Source organism: Trematomus bernacchii, unplaced genomic scaffold (genome assembly GCF_902827165.1).
Source record: "Trematomus bernacchii unplaced genomic scaffold, fTreBer1.1, whole genome shotgun sequence".
In the NCBI taxonomy this organism is placed as follows: Eukaryota; Metazoa; Chordata; class Actinopteri; order Perciformes; family Nototheniidae; genus Trematomus; species Trematomus bernacchii.
The window spans coordinates 866,005-893,777 of NW_022987638.1; positions in this window are offsets into that span (position 1 = coordinate 866,005).

Here is a 27,773-nt window from a genome sequence, read left to right on the forward strand (position 1 = left end):
ACTGAGCTGCAGTCCCCCCCCCCAAAAAAGAGAATCAAAAAGTATTTCTTATAGCTATGCAGGGCATGCAAGCGAGAAAACACAAACGCTGGGTTACGTATTGTAACCCAGCGTTATATCTCTCACAGGCTCCGCCCTCTACTGGACTCTATGGGTACAGTGGGTGGAGCCCTGATGTATACGCGCACTGTCGTCCAACAATAGCATTCCACCCTACTGCCCCTGACCGGCTTTTCTGGTCAGCAGCTGCTGCCCCACACTCCCCCTTAACCCGGTTGTGACCGTGGAGAAGTCTGGGCTGCGGCTGACAGAGCCCACTCTGCTGCGCTTACCTCGCAGAAAGTGTGCTCACAAAACAGTGCTGGGCCCTCCGCCCATAGGCAGATGGGGAGAACCCTCAGCCCTGTATGGGCTCACTGTGCACCTACCTCCCTGAGTCCCTAAGGATCACAGGGAGAGCGCCAGCGCCCATGCCCCACACTCAAACACTGACCCCGTGCAGAGCGTGTGTGGACTAAAGTGTGGAGGGCTACCCCCCTCCTGCCTCTCGGCAGGAGGATAGTAGCCCTCCAGCCCTGTAAGGGCCCAGCGCACACCTCGCCCATCCCGGGACCCCTCAGAGGGCCCGGGAAGGTGAAGGTGCATTACATCCGGGGAGGGGGTCAGATGCCAACTGACCCACAGCCCCCCCCCTTCCTCACCAGTCCTGTGTTGCCCCCGCAAGCACAGACGTGGAGAAAGAGCCAGACATGTCCAAGAGATAAAACCTTATGAAGGGGCCTGGCGTCGACCAAGACGACGCTGTGCATATATCCTCCACACTCACACCGTTGAATAAGGCTGTTGACACAGCTACAGCCCGTGTGGAGTGCGCACGAATCCCCGTAGGGCAGGCCCTCCCCGCCTGTCCGTAGGCATGTGCAATGCACTCGCAGAGCCAGCCAGCCAGGCGTTTCTTGGACAGAGCTTTCCCGATCACCCCGACCCCGAAGCACACGAACAGCTGTTCGGTGCGTCTAAGGGCAGCCGTGTGCTCCACATAACATGCTAGCGCACGCACCGGGCAGAGAAGGTGCAGTTTAGCTTCCCTGGCCCCACCATGGGGGGGAAGACTAAAACCCCCTAACTGAATAGCCCTCGACCTGAACGCACTCCTTAGGCTCTTGGTCACAAAGGAGGGGTTCGGTCTGAGTGTTGCGCCGCTCCGGTCACCCCGAATCAGTAAACAGCTCGGGTGCACCGACAGAGCGGTTAACTCGGACACTCTTTTGGCTGACGTTAAGGCAAGAAGCAAAGCTGTCTTCCACGACAGTGCTTTTAGGGAGGAGAGCTCCAGAGGCTCAAATGGTTCTGAGACCAGAGCCTCAAGCACTAGGGGCAGGTCCCACTGCGGGGTGGAGGCGTGCACTACTGGGCGCAGCCTCCTGACCCCCTGCAAAAACCGCGACATCAGTGGTTGACTAAAGGCTGACCTGCCGCCAAATCAGGCGCGCCTGATTCATTTTAGAAGTGGGGGGGGCAAAAAAGTGCGTGTGTATCGTATGGACCAATCCCAAACCACGCCCTACACCCTACACCAGGGGTCTCCAACCTTTCTTCATCTGAGAGCTACTTTCAAAAAATGAAAGTGGCCAAGAGCTACTTGCATCACATCGCTTACATTTATTCACATAGCCCTCATCAGTTGAATTAAGCTATACTTTTGTACACGTGTGAAATTGCAATACCTAAAGCTTATCAAAAATCTTAACTTCACATCAAGGTCCAAGAAAACGAAGATTTCGCACATATTATTATGGCCCACGTAATAAGTACATCACTTAACATTCACATAAGTGTCCTTAATCACCACCTTACAAGCATTTCACTCTTTTGTTAGTGAGATGAATGGCACTGGCAGTCCACCATACAGGTGTATGCTGGAGGTGTACCCATTAGGTTCACTCTAATAGAGTCATTTAAATGTTCTTCAGTCAGTCTTGTTCTGTATTTAGATTTCATTCATGTCAGAAAAAGCTGCTTCACAAAGGTATGTAGAACAGAACCAAATAAAGCAGACATTTTCAGTGCTGCTTGGTGAATGTTCTATAGTTTTCGGGGTCTACAAGGCTCCAGAAATGTTGTGAGTTTTGCTGAGACTTAAGCTGAACATTATTTTGGAGATCTCCACAGGATTGACACTGAACAGTTGTTCAGCCATCGTTTTCTTCTTCTTCTTCGTCTTGACATTACATTATAAACCATAATAAATCAATTGTATAGGTCTAGCCTCCCTATATCTGTGTGTGAAAATGGTTCCATCCTCAAAAACTAAAGACTAATGCTTCTGCAGTCTAGCTGCAGCTTCTAGCTACGGTCTTCTGTTAAAAAAAGACACTGAATGTCCTGAATGTGGCATCACACACATGACTTAAGTCTGAACACAGCAGACAACAGGAGTATTTACAACAGCATTATAAAAACAAAAATAGTGCATGTGGGTGCACACTAGTAGTAGTACATATCCCGCTTCAATCTCATTAGTATGCATAAAAAAGTGACAGGTCACACCTTCTAAGTCCCGCCCCCTAATTATGCTAATGAGCCCCCTTTGATATGCTAATGAGCCCCTTTGTTCGAGGTGTTATCGCGTACAGGTGTTACATCCTCACCGGTAGCCCCCACCCCCCTCAGCCCACCCCCCTCCCCCTCACATGCAGGTGTTACATCCTCTCAGGTAGCCCCCCACCCCGCTCAGCCCCCACCCCTCTCAACCCACCCCCTCCTTACAGCAGGTTTCACATCCTCCCTGTCGCCCCCCATCCCCTCCTCAGCCCCCACCCCTCTCAACCCCCTCCTCCTCCCCCCTCCTGTCCGGTCGGCATGTTCGTTACAGTTTAAATCTTCCGTGGCAAAATTAGAAAAGTGCCGGCTAAAGGTCTTCTATGTTATTTAATGAGCTTTGAAACAAACTGATATGATTCGATATTAAACCAACTAGTTATAGTAGATTAATTAACTATTCAAAACGTGTACAGTAATTTACAATAACACGGGAATAATAAACGGACTGCTCTCCCCCCTCCTGACAACACGCCAGTATCATGCAGCTCGCGGGTCCAATAATGAGTGACTCGACAGTAAAACTAAAACATATCTTTAACTAGTTTAGGTAGTTTGAGAGGTAATTAAAATAGCTACGTGTGATATCTACGAGTGTGTTTTGTTCCGCTCACCGCTGTAGGCGATCCTGCAGAGCTACGTGTCGACTCAGCAGCAACAACGGGTCTCCCCCCGTCAGATTAGACTTTACTAGCGTTTATGTCCATGCGCAATCAGCCCATACAGGACATCTTTTGTCTGTCACACACTATTCTTGTATGTCACATAAGTGGTGCAACTGATGCGGTATTGCGCTAAAGGGGATATCATTCTGGCCGGAGAGATTTCCCTCCACACACACACACACACACACACACACACACACACACACACACACACACACACACACACACACACACACACACATATACCCGTATTCCCCTCCTACCCAGCCTTTTTTTTAAAAAAATAGGAGTTGGGTTAATAACTAAGGAGGCTCTCTTGAAGTGTACGGATGGTGAACTAATGTTTAATTACTTTACTAACTGTAAGGGGGTCTCTTATTGAAAGGAGGGGTAATCTGGTATTAAATGCAACAGAGTCTCTCTGAAGAGGATGGCAATAAATTAAAGATCTTAATGACCCCATGGTGTTTGGTTTTTTCTTTATGTTTAATTACATCAATCCATTAATAAAATAATCCCTATATGAAGTTATATGTGTCATCTTTCCTGAAACTGAAGTGCTGTCCGTTTTACAAACAAGTTATCTTTCTGCTTCTTCACCCCTGAATTTTCCTCCCCCGTCCCTATTACTTCAGCCATCACATCAAGTCAGATCTGTGAAATTAAACACCTCTTCTCAAAGCGTGACTTCCCTATTGGGGGAGTGGGGCAGTAGGGCCTAACCCGATTTGGCCAAATATACTAACATGCAGAACATATGGTATGTTTGAAAAAAGACTAACCATCTATCCAGTTCAAGCTGTCTTTAAGATGTGACATTGCGCTCTGACTTTTTCCCGTAAAATCGTGACAAACTATTACTTATTAAATTTGACCTCATACTGCTTGGTTGAAAATGATAGATGAGCATTTTACCAACTGATCAACGCGCAATCAACCCATACAGGACATCTCTTTCTACACATTATGTGTTATCACTATAATATCATGTCATTATTTAATGTTGTTTTGTTTGTGTGTGTGTGTACAACGAAGTCTCTTTGAGAGGAAAATTATAATTTAAAGATCTTATTATCCCCTTATTGTTTAACTACTTCACACAACTATTAAAGAATCCCTATATGAAGTTACATGAGGCTACATTTACTGGTGTGCTTCCCTAGATGATGTAAATAGTCTAAGTGTCATGTTAGGGGGGCATTACGGACCTCAGGAGTCCGCCCTTGGAGGCTTGGAGAGCGGATAAAGAGAGGTGTAGAACTAACAAAAAATAATTAAGTATTTGCAATGCATAAACATAGAAGTTATCACTGTCATATTATGATCACTTAATGTAAGTAAGTTTAAGTAAAACTAACACAAGTCAATATTATTCACCTAGGCATTAGTGGGCTTGAGGGTCTCAGGGAGCGTGGACAAAGTGACTTGTCTCTGTATTTGAGGATTCTCAGTGCAGGCACTAACAGGAAGCTGCTGTGCATTAGTGGAGAGTCCTCTGAAGGCAGCTGTTATTTCATTCACACACTCATCTGTTACCTGCTGACTCCTCATAGTAAGTCTAGCCAAGTCAGCTGTTAAGTTGTCCATACCATCGCTTGATAACTGGTAACTTTTGATTGACAGTCCAGCCATGGCAGCTGCCAACTCGTCCATATAATTCTTAAGAACGTGGTGACAATACTACAAAAAAGTGTATATATTAGGTCAGTTAACCTTGAAGAGCTAAACAGTTCAAGTGGTAAGTAACTAAGTATTTGCAATGAATAAACATAGAAATGATCACTGTCATATTATATAATCACTTAATATGGAGATAAGTAAAACTGACACAGACAGTTTAAACTGCTAGTTAAAACGCTATTGCTTATTGTGTTTTCTCAGCACACTAACATAAATAAGGATGTATAATATAAAAAACTAGAAAACGATATAGTATTTTCAAGTCTTACTTTAGTATGGTAAAATTAAGAATAAGTCACATTAAAGTGTGTCATGATTTTCCGTAAAAAAGTCAAGTATAGTTTGTCAAAAGAATATGAAAAAATCATTTTGTAGAGTAGTATGTTGAAAATCTCAGTGTTTAACTGAACACACCTACATGTGATAACACCTCGAACAAAGGGGTAATTAGCATACAAAGGGGGGTCACTAGCATCAGTGGGGGAAAGGTGCTACGGGAATGAACTTTGAGGAGGGGGAACTTGTAAGAATTTCCAGCTTTTGAAGACAATTATGTGGTACCCGTCCTTACAGCTAAACAAATCCTATGCCAGGTATTCAACAGACCACAAGAAGCACAAGAAGCCCCAGAAAGGATTACATTCAGAGCTAATAATGGTGAAACCGAAGAAGAGCAAAGCAGATTATAATCGTTGCGGGTGAAAGGATAGAGAATTTGCAAGTGATGTTAATGCACTTATCTGATATAAAAAATGCATTCATTTACTACCAAGAGACCCCTAAACATCTAGTTGGGCAATGTGAATTGAACGATAAACCGATCACTGTAAATGAAACGCGGAGAGAGGCAGCAGTGCAAATCGTTAAGTCTATTACCTTGTATGCACTACGACATTAACTTGGTCAAATGTAATATGTCTTTCTGAAGATGTGGCGAATGGTGTGTTTTTCAATTAAACAACCATAACAAATGAAAATGTGTTTTATTTTTGCTTTCATATACAGTAATAGTATTAACTCCTCTGACTAGACTGTACTAAAATAAGACGTTTCACTGTTAAATAAAAATGGAAGTAGAAAATCGAGATAATGATGAGGCTCGTTATGTATCCAGTAACTATGAACAGCAGTTTTGAAAATGTTATTTAACCCTTTAACTCTAATTGACAAATCTAAAATAGCCTCTATCTTATCTATAAGTTTGTGATTTTAACACTTATTCACTGACACAAGGCAGATTATGGCTTTTTTCTCTTGCCAAGATACTTTTAGACACACTCTGAGGTATGCAAAACCTTAAAACTAGAAAATGAAGTACATTGTCTGATTAGATTTTTTCGTAAAGACTGTTTCTCTAAAAGGCAAGTTTGTGATTTTTAACACTTATTTACTGACACAAGGCAGATTTTGACTTTTTTTCTCTTTTCATGTGTTACCAAGATACTTTTTAGATACACTTTTATGTATGCAACACTTAACAAAGGGGTATAATATGAAGTACTTTGTAAGGGAATGGGGGTTTCTTTAATACCCCTTTTTTATTTCGAAAAAACACTTGTACAGTTAAATAATGTAGGTTTTCTCTGATATTCTAGTTATTTTCAGCTACCAAGATACTTTTGTTGATACACTTTTATGTAGGAACATTTGGCAACTGGTAGAATGTCAATTATTTTGTAACAAAAATGTATTTTCTTAAAGACTGTGACTCTAAAAGGGAAGTTGGTGATTTTAACACTTCTATTTTTCCCCCGTTGTCTTTCACTTACTGTTTTGATACAGTTTTATGTATGACAACTTTACAACTGGTAGAAAGTTAAGTACTTTTTCTTTCATATTATTTTAACACAACATTACTTTTTTCATATTTGTCAACATACTGTGATATATATATATATATATATATATATATTTTTTTTTTCTCTCCATTATATTTTGATGTGGCGAATGGTGTGTTTTTCAATTAAACAACCATAACAAATGAAAATGTGTTTTATTTTTGCTTTCATATATAGTAATAGTATTAACTCCTCTGACTAGACTGTACTAAAATAAGACGTTTCACTGTTAAATAAAAATGGAAGTAGAAAATCGAGATAATGATGAGGCTCGTTATGTATCCAGTAACTATGAACAGCAGTTTGAAAATGTTATTTAACCCTTTAACTCTAATTGACAAATCTAAAATAGCCTCTAGCTTATCTATAAGTTTGTGATTTTAACACTTATTCACTGACACAAGGCAGATTATGGCTTTTTTCTCTTGCCAAGATACTTTTAGACACACTCTGAGGTATGCAAAACCTTAAAACTAGAAAATGAAGTACATTGTCTGATTAGATTTTTTCGTAAAGACTGTTTCTCTAAAAGGCAAGTTTGTGATTTTTAACACTTATTTACTGACACAAGGCAGATTTTGACTTTTTTCTCTTTTCATGTGTTACCAAGATACTTTTTAGATACACTTTTATGTATGCAACACTTAACAAAGGGGTATAATATGAAGTACTTTGTAAGGGAATGGGGGTTTCTTTAATACCCCTTTTTTATTTCTAAAAAACACTTGTACAGTTAAATAATGTAGGTTTTTCTCTGATATTCTAGTTATTTTCAGCTACCAAGATACTTTTGTTGATACACTTTTATGTAGGAACGTTTGGCAACTGGTAGAATGTCAATTATTTTGTAACAAAAATGTATTTTCTTAAAGACTGTGACTCTAAAAGGGAAGTTGGTGATTTTAACACTTCTATTTTTCCCCCGTTGTCTTTCACTTACTGTTTTGATACAGTTTTATGTATGACAACTTTACAACTGGTAGAAAGTTAAGTACTTTTTCTTTCATATTATTTTAACACAACATTACTTTTTTCATATTTGTCAACATACTGTGATATATATATATATATATATATATTTTTTTTTTTTCTCTCCATTATATTTTGATGTGGCGAATGGTGTGTTTTTCAATTAAACAACCATAACAAATGAAAATGTGTTTTATTTTTGCTTTCATATATAGTAATAGTATTAACTCCTCTGACTAGACTGTACTAAAATAAGACGTTTCACTGTTAAATAAAAATGGAAGTAGAAAATCGAGATAATGATGAGGCTCGTTATGTATCCAGTAACTATGAACAGCAGTTTGAAAATGTTATTTAACCCTTTAACTCTAATTGACAAATCTAAAATAGCCTCTAGCTTATCTATAAGTTTGTGATTTTAACACTTATTCACTGACACAAGGCAGATTATGGCTTTTTTCTCTTGCCAAGATACTTTTAGACACACTCTGAGGTATGCAAAACCTTAAAACTAGAAAATGAAGTACATTGTCTGATTAGATTTTTTCGTAAAGACTGTTTCTCTAAAAGGCAAGTTTGTGATTTTTAACACTTATTTACTGACACAAAGCAGATTTTGACTTTTTTCTCTTTTCATGTGTTACCAAGATACTTTTTAGATACACTTTTATGTATGCAACACTTAACAAAGGGGTATAATATGAAGTACTTTGTAAGGGAATGGGGGTTTCTTTAATACCCCTTTTTTATTTCTAAAAAACACTTGTACAGTTAAATAATGTAGGTTTTTCTCTGATATTCTAGTTATTTTCAGCTACCAAGATACTTTTGTTGATACACCTTTATGTAGGAACATTTGGCAACTGGTAGAATGTCAATTATTTTGTAACAAAAATGTATTTTCTTAAAGACTGTGACTCTAAAAGGGAAGTTGGTGATTTTAACACTTCTATTTTTCCCCCGTTGTCTTTCACTTACTGTTTTGATACAGTTTTATGTATAACAACTTTACAACTGGTAGAAAGTTAAGTACTTTTTCTTTCATATTATTTTAACACAACATTACTTTTTTCATATTTTTCAACATACTGTGATATATATATATATATTTTTTTTTCTCTCCATTATATTTTTGAATATACAGCAAACTCCTGGACTACTATCGTCACCACCATTGTGGACACCCACATATTGCAGTACTACTGCTGCTGATGTTACTCCTGGGGCCAAGACGTCTCTGTTTCTGAACATAGTGAAATCGGAGTTGGTTGATATTCTGGAGAGGGTGCTGCATCGGTACAGAGAAGAAATCTGCAATGGATGTCGAGTCAGCCACCCCTGCCAGAGGCAACACGATTGTCTGAATGACATTCCAGAATATTTCTTCAGAAACAATTACAACGCGTTAATGAAAAGACTTTGGCTCGCCGACTTCATTACTGTGATTGACCAGAGTCTTAATGATAAAAACATTTACACGGCTGAATGGAGGATCCAAGGCGCTTCGGAGGCTTTTCTGCACAATCTCAAAAACTGCAGACGCCTTAAGGAGAGACTTGAAAAGATCCATGCCGAGCTGGATGGAGAAGAAGAAGACTAATAACCAGCGGTTGATTGAAGCCAGGGATTTTTATTTTATTTTTTTTTCCGATACTTTGACTTTTCTTTAAAGTAAAATTTAAAAAAGGGATAACTACTATGGAAAACAATCTGTATATATTTATCAGAATGCAGTCAATACCTGTTTAATAAGTGTGTTGTTGATGACGATTGAAAACAGAATGAGTAGTGATCCCCGTGTAAACAGAATGGCTGAAGTTTGTAAACTAGAAGACATTTTGGATATCGTTCATTCTGGCAGTACTATTCCGGGTCATTGGGAAACGATTGTAAACGAAACATTTAAAGTGGTACTGGAATCTTCATTTTCCGAAACATTCTGTAACATTAGTCAAGTCATAGTATAGTTTGACAAAAAGATCTTGAAAAAGTCATGGCATTGTGTGTTGAAATGGTTTTGAATAAACACATCAGTATTTAAAAAAGTAAAATTGTATCAAGTGCATCAGACAACTCAAATTACTCCATTTGAACCATATTATAAATAAGTAAAGAATGGTCATAGTATATAGCAGGGCTGTTTAATAGTTTTCTGTGTTCTGTGTTTTGTGTGTCAGTGTGTCAGTGTTTCTGTGTTTTTGTGTGTCAGTGTTTCAGTGTTTTGGGTGTCAGTGTGTCAGTGTTTTGTGTTTCAGTGTTTCAGTGTTCTGTGTTTCAGTGTTTCAGTGTTTTGGGTGTCAGTGTGTCAGTGTTGCAGTGTTGCAGTGTTTCAGTGTTTTGTGTGTCAGTATTTCAGTGTGTCAGTGTTTCAGTGTTTCAGTGTTTTCAGTGTTTTGTGTTTCAGTGTTTCAGTGTGTTTGTGTTTCAGTGTTTTCAGTGTTTTGTGTTTCAGTGTTTTTGTGTTTCTGTGTTTTTGTGTTGCAGTGTTTCAGTGTTTTCAGTGTTTTGTGTTTCAGTGTTTCAGTGTTTTTTTGTGTTTCAGTGTTTCAGTGTTTTTGTGTTTCTGTGTTTCTGTGTTTTTGTGTGTCAGTGTTTTCAGTGTGTCAGTGTTTCAGTGTTGCAGTGTTTCAGTGTTTTCAGTGTTTTGTGTTTCAGTGTTTCAGTGTTTCAGTGTTTTTGTGTTTCTGTGTTTCAGTGTTTTGTGTGTCAGAGTGTCAGTGTTTACAGCCTTTCTTTGCTCTGATCAATCCCCAGGGATCCTCCCCTGGAAGGAATATAGCAGGATGAGAGAAAAACATTTAAAAAAAACGTATCTTAGAAGTGGCTATAACATTTGATGCAATTCTAAAAGATAGTCAGATTCCTAAAAAGTTACAAACGGATGCTGGAAAAGAATTATTTAACAAGATTTTTGAAGCCTTGCTGAAGAAAACAAATAATTCTTTTGTACTTCATTTTCTAGTTTTAAGGTTTTGCATACCTCAGAGTGTGTCTAAAAGTATCTTGGCAAGAGAAAAAAGCCATAATCTGCCTTGTGTCAGTGAATAAGTGTTAAAATCACAAACTTATAGATAAGATAGAGGCTATTTTAGATTTGTCAATTAGAGTTAAAGGGTTAAATAACATTTTCAAAACTGCTGTTCATAGTTACTGGATACATAACGAGCCTCATCATTATCTCGATTTTCTACTTCCATTTTTATTTAACAGTGAAACGTCTTATTTTAGTACAGTCTAGTCAGAGGAGTTAATACTATTACTGTATATGAAAGCAAAAATAAAACACATTTTCATTTGTTATGGTTGTTTAATTGAAAAACACACCATTCGCCACATCTTCAGAAAGACATATTACATTTGACCAAGTTAATGTCGTAGTGCATACAAGGTAATAGACTTAACGATTTGCACTGCTGCCTCTCTCCGCGTTTCATTTACAGTGATCGGTTTATCGTTCAATTCACATTGCCCAACTAGATGTTTAGGGGTCTCTTGGTAGTAAATGAATGCATTTTTTATATCAGATAAGTGCATTAACATCACTTGCAAATTCTCTATCCTTTCACCCGCAACGATTATAATCTGCTTTGCTCTTCTTCGGTTTCACCATTATTAGCTCTGAATGTAATCCTTTCTGGGGCTTCTTGTGCTTCTTGTGGTCTGTTGAATACCTGGCATAGGATTTGTTTAGCTGTAAGGACGGGTACCACATAATTGTCTTCAAAAGCTGGAAATTCTTACAAGTTCCCCCTCCTCAAAGTTCATTCCCGTAGCACCTTTCCCCCACTGATGCTAGTGACCCCCCTTTGTATGCTAATTACCCCTTTGTTCGAGGTGTTATCACATGTAGGTGTGTTCAGTTAAACACTGAGATTTTCAACATACTACTCTACAAAATGATTTTTTCATATTCTTTTGACAAACTATACTTGACTTTTTTACGGAAAATCATGACACACTTTAATGTGACTTATTCTTAATTTTACCATACTAAAGTAAGACTTGAAAATACTATATCGTTTTCTAGTTTTTTATATTATACATCCTTATTTATGTTAGTGTGCTGAGAAAACACAATAAGCAATAGCGTTTTAACTAGCAGTTTAAACTGTCTGTGTCAGTTTTACTTATCTCCATATTAAGTGATTATATAATATGACAGTGATCATTTCTATGTTTATTCATTGCAAATACTTAGTTACTTACCACTTGAACTGTTTAGCTCTTCAAGGTTAACTGACCTAATATATACACTTTTTTGTAGTATTGTCACCACGTTCTTAAGAATTATATGGACGAGTTGGCAGCTGCCATGGCTGGACTGTCAATCAAAAGTTACCAGTTATCAAGCGATGGTATGGACAACTTAACAGCTGACTTGGCTAGACTTACTATGAGGAGTCAGCAGGTAACAGATGAGTGTGTGAATGAAATAACAGCTGCCTTCAGAGGACTCTCCACTAATGCACAGCAGCTTCCTGTTAGTGCCTGCACTGAGAATCCTCAAATACAGAGACAAGTCACTTTGTCCACGCTCCCTGAGACCCTCAAGCCCACTAATGCCTAGGTGAATAATATTGACTTGTGTTAGTTTTACTTAAACTTACTTACATTAAGTGATCATAATATGACAGTGATAACTTCTATGTTTATGCATTGCAAATACTTAATTATTTTTTGTTAGTTCTACACCTCTCTTTATCCGCTCTCCAAGCCTCCAAGGGCGGACTCCTGAGGTCCGTAATGCCCCCCTAACATGACACTTAGACTATTTACATCATCTAGGGAAGCACACCAGTAAATGTAGCCTCATGTAACTTCATATAGGGATTCTTTAATAGTTGTGTGAAGTAGTTAAACAATAAGGGGATAATAAGATCTTTAAATTATAATTTTCCTCTCAAAGAGACTTCGTTGTACACACACACACAAACAAAACAACATTAAATAATGACATGATATTATAGTGATAACACATAATGTGTAGAAAGAGATGTCCTGTATGGGTTGATTGCGCGTTGATCAGTTGGTAAAATGCTCATCTATCATTTTCAACCAAGCAGTATGAGGTCAAATTTAATAAGTAATAGTTTGTCACGATTTTACGGGAAAAAGTCAGAGCGCAATGTCACATCTTAAAGACAGCTTGAACTGGATAGATGGTTAGTCTTTTTTCAAACATACCATATGTTCTGCATGTTAGTATATTTGGCCAAATCGGGTTAGGCCCTACTGCCCCACTCCCCCAATAGGGAAGTCACGCTTTGAGAAGAGGTGTTTAATTTCACAGATCTGACTTGATGTGATGGCTGAAGTAATAGGGACGGGGGAGGAAAATTCAGGGGTGAAGAAGCAGAAAGATAACTTGTTTGTAAAACGGACAGCACTTCAGTTTCAGGAAAGATGACACATATAACTTCATATAGGGATTATTTTATTAATGGATTGATGTAATTAAACATAAAGAAAAAACCAAACACCATGGGGTCATTAAGATCTTTAATTTATTGCCATCCTCTTCAGAGAGACTCTGTTGCATTTAATACCAGATTACCCCTCCTTTCAATAAGAGACCCCCTTACAGTTAGTAAAGTAATTAAACATTAGTTCACCATCCGTACACTTCAAGAGAGCCTCCTTAGTTATTAACCCAACTCCTATTTTTTAAAAAAAAAGGCTGGGTAGGAGGGGAATACGGGTATATGTGTGTGTGTGTGTGTGTGTGTGTGTGTGTGTGTGTGTGTGTGTGTGTGTGTGTGTGTGTGTGGAGGGAAATCTCTCCGGCCAGAATGATATCCCCTTTAGCGCAATACCGCATCAGTTGCACCACTTATGTGACATACAAGAATAGTGTGTGACAGACAAAAGATGTCCTGTATGGGCTGATTGCGCATGGACATAAACGCTAGTAAAGTCTAATCTGACGGGGGGAGACCCGTTGTTGCTGCTGAGTCGACACGTAGCTCTGCAGGATCGCCTACAGCGGTGAGCGGAACAAAACACACTCGTAGATATCACACGTAGCTATTTTAATTACCTCTCAAACTACCTAAACTAGTTAAAGATATGTTTTAGTTTTACTGTCGAGTCACTCATTATTGGACCCGCGAGCTGCATGATACTGGCGTGTTGTCAGGAGGGGGGGAGAGCAGTCCGTTTATTATTCCCGTGTTATTGTAAATTACTGTACACGTTTTGAATAGTTAATTAATCTACTATAACTAGTTGGTTTAATATCGAATCATATCAGTTTGTTTCAAAGCTCATTAAATAACATAGAAGACCTTTAGCCGGCACTTTTCTAATTTTGCCACGGAAGATTTAAACTGTAACGAACATGCCGACCGGACAGGAGGGGGAGGAGGAGGGGGTTGAGAGGGGTGGGGGCTGAGGAGGGGATGGGGGGCGACAGGGAGGATGTGAAACCTGCTGTAAGGAGGGGGTGGGTTGAGAGGGGTGGGGGCTGAGCGGGGTGGGGGGCTACCTGAGAGGATGTAACACCTGCATGTGAGGGGGAGGGGGGTGGGCTGAGGGGGGTGGGGGCTACCGGTGAGGATGTAACACCTGTACGCGATAACACCTCGAACAAAGGGGCTCATTAGCATATCAAAGGGGGCTCATTAGCATAATTAGGGGGCGGGACTTAGAAGGTGTGACCTGTCACTTTTTTATGCATACTAATGAGATTGAAGCGGGATATGTACTACTACTCACACTTACATTCTCTGTCTTACTGTTACATAAATCCCATGAATGTATGAGATTAGGTTAGCTTCATCATATCTCAATCAGTGATTAAGTGAATAATAAAGTTTCTATCGGGTCACTATCAGCCTGTCACTCATTATTTTCAGGGAGGGGGCGGGGTTTGGAGGAACGGAGAGGAGACGGTGATCGCGGAAGCTTTATTCCTGCCTTCACAAACTTTACACAAGTATTTATCAACTGAAAATAGCAAGAGGACATTCATACTCTGCAATCCAAGACTTAAATCCACCAAAAACCTGACATGACGATAACGAGTGTTTTTCAAAAAACACAAATCCCTCCCTGTGTGTCTCTGAGCCGCAGCGACAGGGCCTGATTCAGAGCGGGTCATTCTGCTGTTGGTTCTGGACTGGTGTTGGTGGAGAAAGCAGACTGCTCCGTGTGTGGTGTCGCTGTGCTGCTGTCACGTCTGTTCCTAGATCTCTGCGTCACCGACCATTTGATATTCGTGTGACAGAAACAATTCTAAAATAAAAAAACGTTATTGTCCAGCCGCGGCCGAAAAATCAATAAGCAACCTTACTACGCTATAATCGATAATCGAGCGGCGAGCTACTGAAAAGCTGCCCGCGAGCTACCGGTAGCTCGCGATCGACGTGTTGGAGAGCCCTGCCCTACACACTCCGTGACGGAGTGAACTCCGTGGAGTGACACATGAGGCTCCCTCCTGTCAGATGGAGCGAGTAAATACAGCGGCAAGCTTTGGGACAAACTCCCCTCTCTCCGGCAGATACAGGAAATGCCGTAACTGTATGTAACAACGGTTTCAAATCAGGATCTCTTTGACAAAAAATGTAAATTAATAACTCAAATAAAACTCCAAACATCTTTAATTGTGTTACTTTTTTGTAAAGCTCTTTTAGTTTTAAACCTGATGTTTATAAGCTTCTTAGTTTTTGCAACAGTCTGTAAATATACACAACTTTATAATAAAGTGCACACATTTACCTTTTTCTAGACTAAACACAGGTATACGATCCTAAGTTAAAAAAAATATGAGGTAGGATGTCGGGTTAGAAACTGCAGACAGCGCAGTTGCTCCATCATTCCCACTTCCCTTTTCCTGCTCAATACGCTGTTGTTTGACAAGCTGTATGTTGACTGAAGAAAGCGCACTTTTTTTTAATACACTCTCTGTGGAAATGAGACTTTTCGTGGCTGTCCAGGAGGCTTGGGCACTTTTTCCAGTTATTAACTCCGGTATTAACAAAGCTATCATCTCCACATTTTGAGAAAGTTACAAGCCGTTTGACAGCAGCAAATCTGCATATTTCACAGAAGGCAGAAAGTGGTTTTGCAAAGAATTAACCACTCTCTGTTTTTGTACCATTCTGCATTGAAGTACCTTTCTCTTTGCCCAAATAATCTAGCGGTCTCCTTGTACAGTTAGCTGTACAGCTTTACCCGTCTCAATGTCCCGACAACAAACCTCCATGCAGACGGAACCAGCCTGTTTCGGTTCAACGACGGTGGTGGCGGCGGTTTTGACAGTCTCTGCGGCCGCAGAGCTGCTGCTTTTGGGTTCATCTGGCTTCGCTGTTTCTATGATTGATGAAGGTCCAGGCTCCGTTGATGTGGATGTCAGGGATCTGACCTTCCAGTTGTTAAATGTAAGTTTAGATTGACTGTATTTAGTTTTCTTCTGCGCTGGTTCTTCTGACATGTTTGCAAGTGTATATATTATTTCTATCTAGGTTAACGGCTGACACACACAGAACAACGTAACAAATAAAGTAAACAACGTAACAAATCTAAGCTTTTTTATTGGTTGTAATTTACATGGATACATTTGAATGGTGTGACAATGTCCTATTTGATTGGGTTAAAATGTACATATTCTTCCTGTTATGTCTGCCTGCTTTATTTTACCTAATGCAAAGTGACCTGCTCCATCGAAATCAGTCGCATTGACCCGAAGACACATTTTGAGTTGTATACACAAGTCATCATTTTGAGAAAAAGGCCTTCAAAGTTTCCTCTTCTCTGGAATCCATCAATCTGATTGATTATTAGCGGAGCAAATGATCAAAATACTACGGAGGGAAGATATTTTCGTTTGGATTACTGGTCTGGGGGAAGCTCGCGAGTGTGTGTGTGTATATACGTGTGTGTGTTTGTGTATTTTTGCGTTTGTGTGTATTGTGTTTGTTTCCCGGGGAAAACACTCACGAGAAACACTGGCTGTTGTTATGCCTGCCGTTAAGTTACTCCGTTCTCCGCTTGTAATTATGCCGTTACAAGCTTCAAAGTTGTATTTATCATCTGAATTTGCCGAAACAAGTTTAATATTCTGAAAGCCAAGACTTTGTTTATTTGAAATCAGATAAAAACAAACTGTAACGGACCCTGCCGTGTTATCTATGATTACTATACGCCTTACATTCATAATTTCAGCGGAGGGAGGGGAAGCGGCGCTGTGGAAGAGCAGAGTGGCGAGTGAGAGGCGAGCTGTCATCTTCCCTTTACAAGCTTAAAAAATGCCTGTAGCTAATGAGATTGAATATAACAATAATATACGAGTGATTCTATAATTTAGGGTGCATTTCACATCAACAAAACAGTACAAAGAAAGTGTTCTTTCTCAATAGAACAATCAGTGGTTCAAGTTAGTATATTCTTCAGTGTAACATATCCACTAGTTGCAAAGCTTAAACATTTTTTTATTTTATTTTATTTTAAGGGAAAGGATGTTTTCACTACTCAGTTTGTCAACTATGTTACGGACAAACTTGATGTCATTAAAATCATTTGATTAAGTCCTGCACTTCAAGTAAAATCACATTTGAAAGGCTCTTGAGTCTATTCTACCATATATCCAAAGATTTTTTAAAGTTTAAAAAATAATTGTATTAAAGTTTTGTTTTTTCATGTGATATGTTCAGCACTGTCATTAAGTTTAGGGATATTTTGTATTATAAAACTACCATACAGGTCATTTTGATAGTTTTAAGAGATGTCATGTAAAACTCCAACCTGTGTAGATATACATTATACTATAAAGGATATCAGAAGCACTATTTTAGATATTTTAAATTTGAAAAAATGAGGTGCAACATAGTTGACAATGAAAGTCAAACATTTGACGCAAATAAAATAGTTGACTGGACACATTATTAACCATCAGCACTATGTTAATTTCAAGGCAGAAGTGCAAAATTCCATTGATAATGATGTGTAATGACGTCTACATGTCCTACAAATTGTCAACTAGGTTACCTGTCAACTAAGTTACTACAGTTATTACAGTACTGGGTAACTCAGTTGACAGGTAACTTAGTTGACAATTTCCCTATTTTGACCCATCATTTCAATGGTAGGCCTTGCTTGGATGACCACATGTCATTTTCTTGAACAGGTTAACATCACATTTGAACATATAATTGAATTAAAATCATTAAACAATTGTAAACCATAACAATGTACGTAACATTGTTGATTGTCAATGAGTATATTAATTGACCATGTGCTATTATAGGCAAGGCAAGGCAAGGCAAGGCAAGGCAAGTTTATTTATATAGCACCTTTCAACACAAGGTAATTCAAAGTGCTTTACAAAAATGGAAGACATTTTAAAAATGGCATTTAAAATCAGTCATTAAAAAGGAAAGATAATAAAATAAACATTAAAAGAAAAAATACATGGATAAAAGTTAAAAGTTACAGTGCAGTTTAAGATGTGAATAGTTCAATTAAAAGCAGCGGCAAAAAGAAAAGTCTTCAGCCTGGATTTAAAAGTAGTAAGAGTTGCAGCGGACCTGCAGGTTTCTGGGAGTTTGTTCCAGATATTCGGAGCATAATAACTGAATGCTGCTTTACCATGTTTAGTTCTGACTCTGGGGACGGAAAGCTGACCAGTCCCTGAAGACCTGAGGGTTCTGGATGGTTCATAATTTAGCAGTAGGTCAGACATGTATTTTGGGCCTAAACCATTCAAAGCTTTATAAACCAGCAACAATATTTTGAAATCTATTCTTTGACACACAGGAAGCCAGTGTAAAGACTTCAGAACAGGAGTGATGTGATCCACTTTCTTAGTGTTAGTGAGGACTCGAGCAGCGGCGTTCTGAATTAGCTGCAGCTTTCTAATAGATTTTTTAGTGAGGCCTGTAAAGACACCATTGCAGTAGTCGAGTCTACTGAAGATAAAAGCATGGACAAGTTTTTCCAAATCCTGCTGTGACATTAGTCCTTTAATCCTAGATATGTTCTTTAGGTGATAGTAGGCTGATTTAGTAACTGTTTTAATGTGACTGTTGAAACTCAGGTCAGAGTCCATGACTACACCTAGATTTCTGGCTTTATCTGTTGTTTTGAACATTGCAGACTGAAGCTCAGCGCTAACTTTTAGACGTTCTGCCTTGGCTCCAAAAACCATTACCTCAGTTTTATCTTTGTTTAATTGGAGAAAGTTCTGACACATCCAGTCATTGATTTGTTCAATGCACTTACTCAGTGTTTGAATTGGAGCATAATCTCCTGGTGAAATTGTTACGTAAATTTGTGTGTCATCCGCATAGCTATGGTAACTTATTTTGTTGTTTTTCATTATCTGAGCCAGTGGTAGCATGTAGATGTTAAAGAGAAGAGGCCCCAAGATGGAGCCTTGAGGTACCCCACATGTCATATTTGTCAACTCAGATGTGTATTTACCTATAGAAATAAAGTTTTTTCTGTCCTTTAAGTAGGACTCAAACCAATTTAGAACTGTTGCCGAAAGTTCCACCCATTTTTCTAGTCGGTCTAGTAATATGTTGTGGTCAACAGTGTCAAATGCAGCACTGAGATCTAATAATACTAACACTGAAGTTCTGCCACTGTCTGTGTTTAAGTGGATGTCATTGAAGACCTTTACAAGAGCAGTCTCAGTGCTGTTGTTTGGACGAAATCCTGACTGGAACACATCCAAACAGTTATTTAAATGCAAGAAGTTACTCAACTGTTGAAATACTACTTTTTCAATGATTTTACCTAGAAATGGCAGGTTTGATATTGGCCTGTAATTGTTCATTACTGAGGCATCTAGATTATTCTTTTTTAAGAGCGGTTTAATGACTGCAGTTTTCAGGGCCTCTGGAAAAATACCTGAGTGAAGAGATGTGTTTACTATATGAAGTAGATCTGAGGCCATGCAAGGAAAAACATCTTTGAAAAATCCTGTTGGAATAATATCAAGGCAGCAGGAGGAGGATTTCAGAAGTTGAATAATGTCCTCTAAGTTTTTACCATTAATCTGATGGAATTGTGTCATGGTGTTTGAATTGATATTAGGTGGACATAGGGACAAAACATTTGCTGTACCTGATGTAGAGGCACTGACTGCTTGTCTAATTTTCTGAATTTTGTCAGTGAAGAAGGAGGCAAAATCATTGCACGCCCTGGTGGATAGAAATTCAGAGGCTACTGACACTGGGGGGTTAGTTAGTCTGTCGACGGTAGCAAACAAGGCACGTGCGTTGTTTTTGTTTTTGGTAATGATGTCAGAGAAGAAAGACTGTCGTGCGTTTTTCAATTCCAAATTATAAAGGCCAAGTCTCTCTTTATAGATTTCAAAGTGAACCTGGAGATTTGTTTTTCGCCACCTACGTTCAGCTTTTCGACACTCTCTTTTTTCTGTTCTCACGGTCATGGCCTTTCTCCATGGAGATATTTTCTTGCTAATCACTTCCTTTACCTTAGTTGGAGCAATGGTATCTATAACATTTTTAATTTTTGAATTAAAATGATCTACTAGCTCATTTACTGAGATGTTAGCAGGGGCAAGTGTGGATGAGAAATTATGAGTAAACATTTCCCTAGTATTTTCAGTTAAATATCGCTTTGTGGTTACCTCTTTCTGAACATTTTTGTGAACAGAAATAGAGCTCTCAAAGAAAACACAGGAATGATCAGAGAGTGCAACATCAGTTACCACAACCTTTGAGATATTCAGACCCTTTGAGATAATTAAGTCCAGAGTGTGCCCCTTATTGTGCGTGGGCTCCGCCACATGCTGAGTCAGTCCATAGTTATCAAGAACACAAAACAGTTCTTTAGCCCCTCTGTCCTGGGGGTTGTCAACATGGATGTTAAAATCACCAACAATGACTAAACGGTCAAAGTCAATACACACTATAGACAGCAGTTCAGTAAAATCATCAAAAAAGCTTGCACAGTATTTGGGTGGTCTATAGATATTTAGGAACAGAGCTCGAGAGGAGCATTTCAGCTGAAGGGCCACATATTCAAAAGAAGCAAAGTCCCCATAAGATGTCTTCCTGCATTGAATGGAATCATTGAACAAAATAGCAACTCCACCCCCTTTCTTATGCATTCTTTCCTGACTCATAAAACTAAAGTTGGGAGGGGTTGATTCGATAAGAACAGCTGCACTGTTATTTTGTTCAATCCAAGTTTCCGTTAAAAACATAAAATCGAGATTGTGCTCAGTGATAAAATCATTGATTAAAAATGTTTTTCCTGCCAAAGACCTGACATTTAATAAAGCTAGTTTAAGTTTGTTAAATACACTATCAGTAAAACATTTTGTGACAAGCTGTGGCTGACATGGAATCACTGCTGAATTTGATAACCTCACACAAACGTTTGAGCACTTCCTGTTTCTAAGCTGATTTACCGCTCTTAATCTATTACCTATCAACACAGATATCGGCAAAGCTACTGGCAGGCAGGGCCCCGGCATGTGCTGGAAAGAGTTGAGAGTGCCATATGCCCTTGAGCCTGGACCCAGCACATATCAGTAAAAGTTTGTTGCGTTTTGTACACACACATCCTTATCAGGCTTCGGAGACTGCAGATGCTTTCTTGAAGGGATGGGAGGTGGTTGACATAGGCACAGTGATGAAGACGGGGGAGATGGTGCGCGTCTCTGCTTCGGTGATTTTGGTGGGCGTCGTTGAGGGGCGGGGGTAAAGGACATGCTGCCAACCCTGCATCTCGCCTTCATGCGGTCATCGAACTCCAGGGGGGAGGGCGAGGGTGAAAGGGTGAGCGGAGAGTAGAGAGAGCTGGGAGATGAATGAAGAGTATCCTCCAAGGCGTTGACAGGGGGGGTGACGGGCAGTGGAGACTCCTCCATTTGTGTCATAGGTCTCCCATAATCAGAACATTCCTCAGGCGGGTGCAGTGATACTTCTTCAGGGTTTTCTGCGCAATGTGTTGTGTCTTTCTCCTGTTTTGATTCCTCTTGCCGCTTGTCCTTGGCAGAGGGAACAGATTGCTGACGCAGGCAGTTGAATATGTTAGAGATAAACAATTTCACTCCTGACTTGTTCAGGCAAACTCCATCTGCCTTAAAAAGATGTCTGCGATCCCAGAAAAAGTTAAAATTGTCAATAAAATGGACAGAATGGTCAGTGCAGGCAGCTGAAAGCCACATGTTCAATGCAAACAGTCTGCTGAATCTCTCCACTCCTCTTCTGACTGGCGGTAGAGGGCCACTGATGAACACCTCCGCATTTAGAGAGCTGACAGTTTCCAACAGACATTTAAAGTCTTCTTTCAGCGCTTCTGACTGTTGTTTCACAACATCATTTGTTCCAATATGTAGTACCACATTCTTCACAGTCGGATGTTCAGCCCCAATATGCAGGATCTTCTCAGCCAAGTCGGAGACCATATCCTTGGGAAAACAGAGTACTTTGGTGTTGTTCTTACTACACAGACCTTTTATATCTCTTACAGCAGAATCACCCACAATCAGAGTTTCAGGCCCAGCCGTTAGCTTTCCCTCTAGCCTTTTACTTTTGGAGTAGCTATTGGTCCTTACCCTGCTGTGTGAAGAGGACGGGTTATCCAGGTCATCAGAAAGAGATCTCCGGTTCTCGGTCAGCGGAGCGTATCTGTTCTGGATTGGCACACTTGGTGGTTTAGGAGGATTGTTTGTAGTTCTCCCTTTAGCAGCTGTCCACGGCTGTTTCCTAGTATGAATAGGGGTTGAAGAGGCACTCTTCCTGGGTGATAACAATGCAGGCCAGCCGGTCGCATCACAGATTTCAGAGCGCTGGGCTCTGCCTGTTATTCGTCCTCCCAAATCCCATGGAAATGATTTACTCTTAGGCTTTGCACCCAGAGAGTTCCAGGGAGGACTACCACTTGTAGATTTATTACCCAGTACACAGCCCTCCTGTTCCTTGGAAACCTTGTAGCTGCTAACTAGCTGTGAGTTAGCATACCCTTTTCCATTATCTTGCAACACTGGTAAAGTGGTGTTATTCCCACAACATAGTCCATTCACTTCCACGTTAACTTCCAACCGTTGCATTTTCATTTCCAACACAGCCATCTTCTGTTGAAGTTTGTGGAAGTCATCTGTAGAGAACGGAGGCATTTTGCTACCAACTAGCTTAAGCTAAATAGCATGCAGTAGCCTACCAGGCTTTAGCTGTTGCTAGGCCACGCTACTGTAAGACTGAGGTCGTCGTAAAAATGTTGAAATATGGCTGAAACCCTCCGTCTATTTACGATGAATAACTGTCCCAGTGATAAGTTAATGTCCAGGAGCCGCTGCTCGAAGTTTTCAGAGAATAAGAATAGGAAAATCAGCATAAAAAGTAAGCAGAGGCAAGAGCAAGCAGAAAAGCGTCTGCACTGTAAGAAAGATAACAGTATTATACATAAAATATTGTAAAAAATTAGAGGACAATCACCACAGTGTGTTCAAAATGTCTGCCAAAGAGGAACATGGCATCATGTGATGCTGGTGACATGGTATTGGGACAAACCATTTTTGAGTTAAAGGGGGGAGTTCTGTTAGTAACATAGTTGACAGAACTTTTGCGGACATTCATATATTAAGATATTTAAATTATTTAAAGGAGGAAATCAATTAAAAAGATGTTATTATTCTTTAGTATTTAGACTTTTGAAATAAATGAATACTTTTTTTAATTTACTTTAATGGTTTTTATTCATTATTTTGAAACCAAGACACCCTCAACTGAAAAACGGACAGAGCAAAAATTGACAATTTAAGAACATCATGACACATTTCAAGCTAAATAAAGCATAGGATGCACATAATGTTTGTGTGATATTATAACATGCTTTCCAATAATAGGCAAAATATGATATTTTTGAAGAAAATACTTAGAATAATTATAATTATCATCAATGGACATCAATGGACATGGAATGTACCCTAAATTGTAGAATCACTCACAGCTAGATCAGATCGCGTTTTAGATGCGACTTTAGAGTAGAGGGGAATTATTGAAACGGGATTTGTACAGTGTTCCGCGGCATCCGCCGCTGCGAAAATGTGGGGCAGGGCTGAAAAGTGGGGGGGCCAATGGCCCCCTGGCCCCTCCGCTTCCGGCACCCTTGCGCCAAATCTCTCATGGCAGGACGAGATTGCTGCTGCATATACTTTCACTGTTGAATGCGCAAGCCCTCTGTCCACCAGTAACTGTAAGAAGGATAAAATAGAGCCTAACTCACAAGATAGGGGCTCTATTCTCCGCTCCTCACACCAATGCTGGAATCCCAGCCACTTTGGCCTGTAACAGGCTGTGGTGGATTCTGCTCTAGCTGCCTGGATAGACTGAATAACACTGTCAGACAATCCACCCTGTCTCAGCCTGTCCCTCTCAGGAGCCAAGCCTGGAGAGGTTGGCCGAGAGAACGCCCCGATTGCACCTGCCTCTTGAGACATCGCCCCCCAGAACTGGGGAACCGCCCAGGGCTGGCCCACCTTCATCTGTGTCATCTCTGAGTACCACGGCGCCCCGACGCGGTCCGGAGCCACTAGAATGACTAACAGACGTTCTCGCCTCACTCTCCCCAGGAGAGGGGGAATGAGACGCAGTGGTGGAAAGGCGTATAGCAGCTTCCTTGGCCATGGCTCGTGTGCAAACGCGTCCACCCCCAAGGGCGGGTCGTCGCTCAGGGCCATGGAGAACCACAGGGCACAGTGGCTGTTGCGCCGGCTGGCGAACAGGTCCACTTCCGCTCTCCCGAACTGGGCCCAAATCTGTTTCACCACCTCCGGGTGAAGCATCCACTCGCCTGGCAGGGGGCCGCCCCTCGACATGAGGTCGGCCCCCCTGTTCTCCAGTCCCGGGATGTGGAGGGCTCTCAGAGATAACACCACCTCTGAAGCCCATAACCACTTTTTCTCCGCTGTGGTCAACAAGGCGGCGGAGCGAACTCCGCCCTGCCTGTTGATATAAGCCACTGTGGTGCTGTTGTCGCTCCTGACCATTACATGTCTCCCTTGAATTAGGGGCATGAAATGCTGGAGGACTAACACTACCGCCCGTAGCTCTAGGAGGTTGCTGTGTCGAGACTCTGTTAGAGCCCAGCGCCCACCTATAGCCCTCTTCAGGTCCCTCCCCATCCTGTTCTGGATGCATCCGTGAACACTGTGATGTAGGAGGTTACCCGTCCCAGTGGAGACCCCCTCCGGAGGTGATCCGGGGACCCCCAAAACCGGAGGTTGCCCTCCACTGAGGGGGGGATGGTCACCAGCCGCCGTTTGTGCCTCTTGGGATCCAAACGCAGGCTGGAGGCAGGCGGCGCATATGTAGTAACCCCAACGGGACCACCATGTGAGCAGCCGCCATGAGACCCAGGGTCTGCATGACAGTTAAAGCTGTCACTGTTGCCCCGTCGCAGCCTGTGCACCGCCCGGAGAAGGGACGCACGTCTGCTCTCTGACAGGGTGGCACGCAGCGCGTCTGCATCGAGCACCACTCCCAAATACAACGCCTGTTGGTGAGGTATGGGGGTGCTCTTTTTCCAATTGATCGCAAAACTTAATTTGGTTAGGTGTGTGATCAACTGTGCTGTGCAAAACATTGCCTGTTCCCGGGACCCAGCCATGACTATGAGGTCGTCTAGGTAAAAGAAAACTCTCATGCCGTGGGCGCGCAGCGGTTGAAGCGCTGTGTCCACACATTTGCTGAATGTGCGTGGGGATAGGGAGTAGCCGAACGGTAGCCTGTTGTACTCGTAGGCTATCCCCTGGAAGGCAAAACGCAGATACTTTCTGTGCTCTGGAGCAATTTCTACATGAAAGTACACGTCTTTCAGGTCGATGGTGGTGAACCAATCGCCTGGCTGCACAAGCCCCAGTAACTGTTTCACAGTTAACATGCGGAATTTCCTGCAGGAAATGTGGCGATTCAGGCCGCGGAGATCTAGAATAGGTCTGAATTCCCCTGTTTTCTTGAGAACCAGGAAGTCCTGGGAGGACAGATTCACCTCTCGCATGCCCATAAAAGGAGGTGGAACGCTGCAAAACTGGAGTGTCCATCCACTTTGTCAGTACACAGCTGAGTTTCCATTCCCCATAACAGTGTGTTAATGGACAAGCCCTCAGCTGTGGGGCAGCAGCTATGAAGCTGTGATACTCTCTGGCGACCCGTCCCGCCGCAAAACTCCCCGTGAAGGGAAGATTTGCCCATGGAGGGTCGACACAGAAAGGGCCGATTATTTATCGAGGCCCCTGAACGCACCGCCGCGCGCTCCTGTGTGAGTGCGGGCCCCGCCATAATGCAGCCCTTACCACTACGGTAAACTGCATTAAGGCGTAGTGCGTTCTCTGACAGTAATACGCCGGCCATAATGTCCCTGTAGCCGCCCAGTACCATAATAGTACTGCCTGCGGTTTATCACTCTCATCTGCGCACTCCCACTAGTCACCTCCTTTACAGGAGCTATGACTGGGGCGGCGAGTGGGGAATTTGTACAGACATTATCATGTGCAAGTGTCGTATTGTGGAAACAAAGGACACTTAAACATGGATACAGATCAACTCTTTCTTTATTTTTTAAAGTTTTCAGAGGAATCTGTGCATTGAATAGGGAGGAGGCGGGATTGGCCCTCGCGTCTCCGGTGGAGAGATTTTCTCCCCCCGCCGAGACGCTACCTCCCCCCGCCTGTCAGCTCCGGGCAGACGGAGCACCCCACCCGGCCGCTCTCTGCTGCTGAGGAGCCTGCCGAGGTCGGGCAGCCCGCCCCCATGGCTGCCGATACACCGGTGCCACGGGATGGGCCGTAGAGGTGGAGGGCGCCGCGGCTACGGAAACCCCGTGCCGGCGCCTCTCCCTCCGCTTCACTGTCGCACTACGCTCCCTCTCCTGCATGGAAACGCGAGGAGGGGCGCGTAGCGGGGCCTGAGGAGGAGCCAGCGGTAGCATACGTGTAAGCTGGATTCTCTCCTCCTTGTTGGAGTAGAATACCTCTGCTACGCGCCGTTCGTTGGATGAGGCTGGATCTCTATTAAATTAAGAAAGGAATTGAAAACACCGGAATCAAAGTTATAACAAATTATCTGAGTTTACTTCTAGTAGGAAACCAAACACATATACAAGTTATACAGAGTACTCGAGTACTCTGGGCTTTTAGATTTGTGATGCGATGCGGACAAATGCATCGGGACCAGACAAACTCATCAAACGAGAAGAAATTGGACTTCAAGTTTGTGTTTCGATGCGGACACAGATATCAGGACCAACAAACTCACCAAACCCAAAAGCAATTTTACACACACAAACGTCAGTATTTCTATCTGTCTTTGGGGCGGAGATTTGTCGATTCTTCCTTCCCACTTTTCTCCCAAGCGAATTAGAGAACCCCTGGGGAGGAGCTGTTTAAGCTGACCACCTCCCCCAAGTGTCCTGATTGGCTGGATTCGCTTCTGGTCTGGTTCAATCAGAGTTCGGACCATAAAGTTCCATAAGGTCAAAAGTCAATGTTTATCTTTACCTTATCCCTCTTAGGTGCCTTACAAACAATGGACGTCCGCTCTCGGGAGCGTCGGAGTGGTGCGGTCACCCTAAGTGACAGACCTAAAGTATCCGGGATTCAGGCATCTTCCCTGGCTTGTACATTTTTGGTGATGCGCCCTGGAGGTATCGGACTATTTTAAACAACTTTTCCCCGCCTTTCAAACACTTATTCCGAGGTTTTAGCCAGTCATTTTGCACGAAATCATTTAACATTGACGGTCTCCTGAAAAAGCACATATTCTGTGCATTTTCAGGAGAGCGTCTATGTTAAATGATTTCGTGCAAAATGACTGTCTAAAACTCTCTTCCAGACATTTAAAAATACTTTCCCCGACCATTTAAACATTATTTCTGGCTTGTAAAGTGCAGTTATGCGCCCTGGAGATATTGCACTATTTACAAAATGTAGCACTCTGTTTATTTCACACCTCCAGGAGAGACCAGGGGGAAATCACCTCTCTCTGCCCGCTCACAGAGCCCCGAAGGACGGACTAGAGACCTCCAGCACCAGTCCCTAACAGTG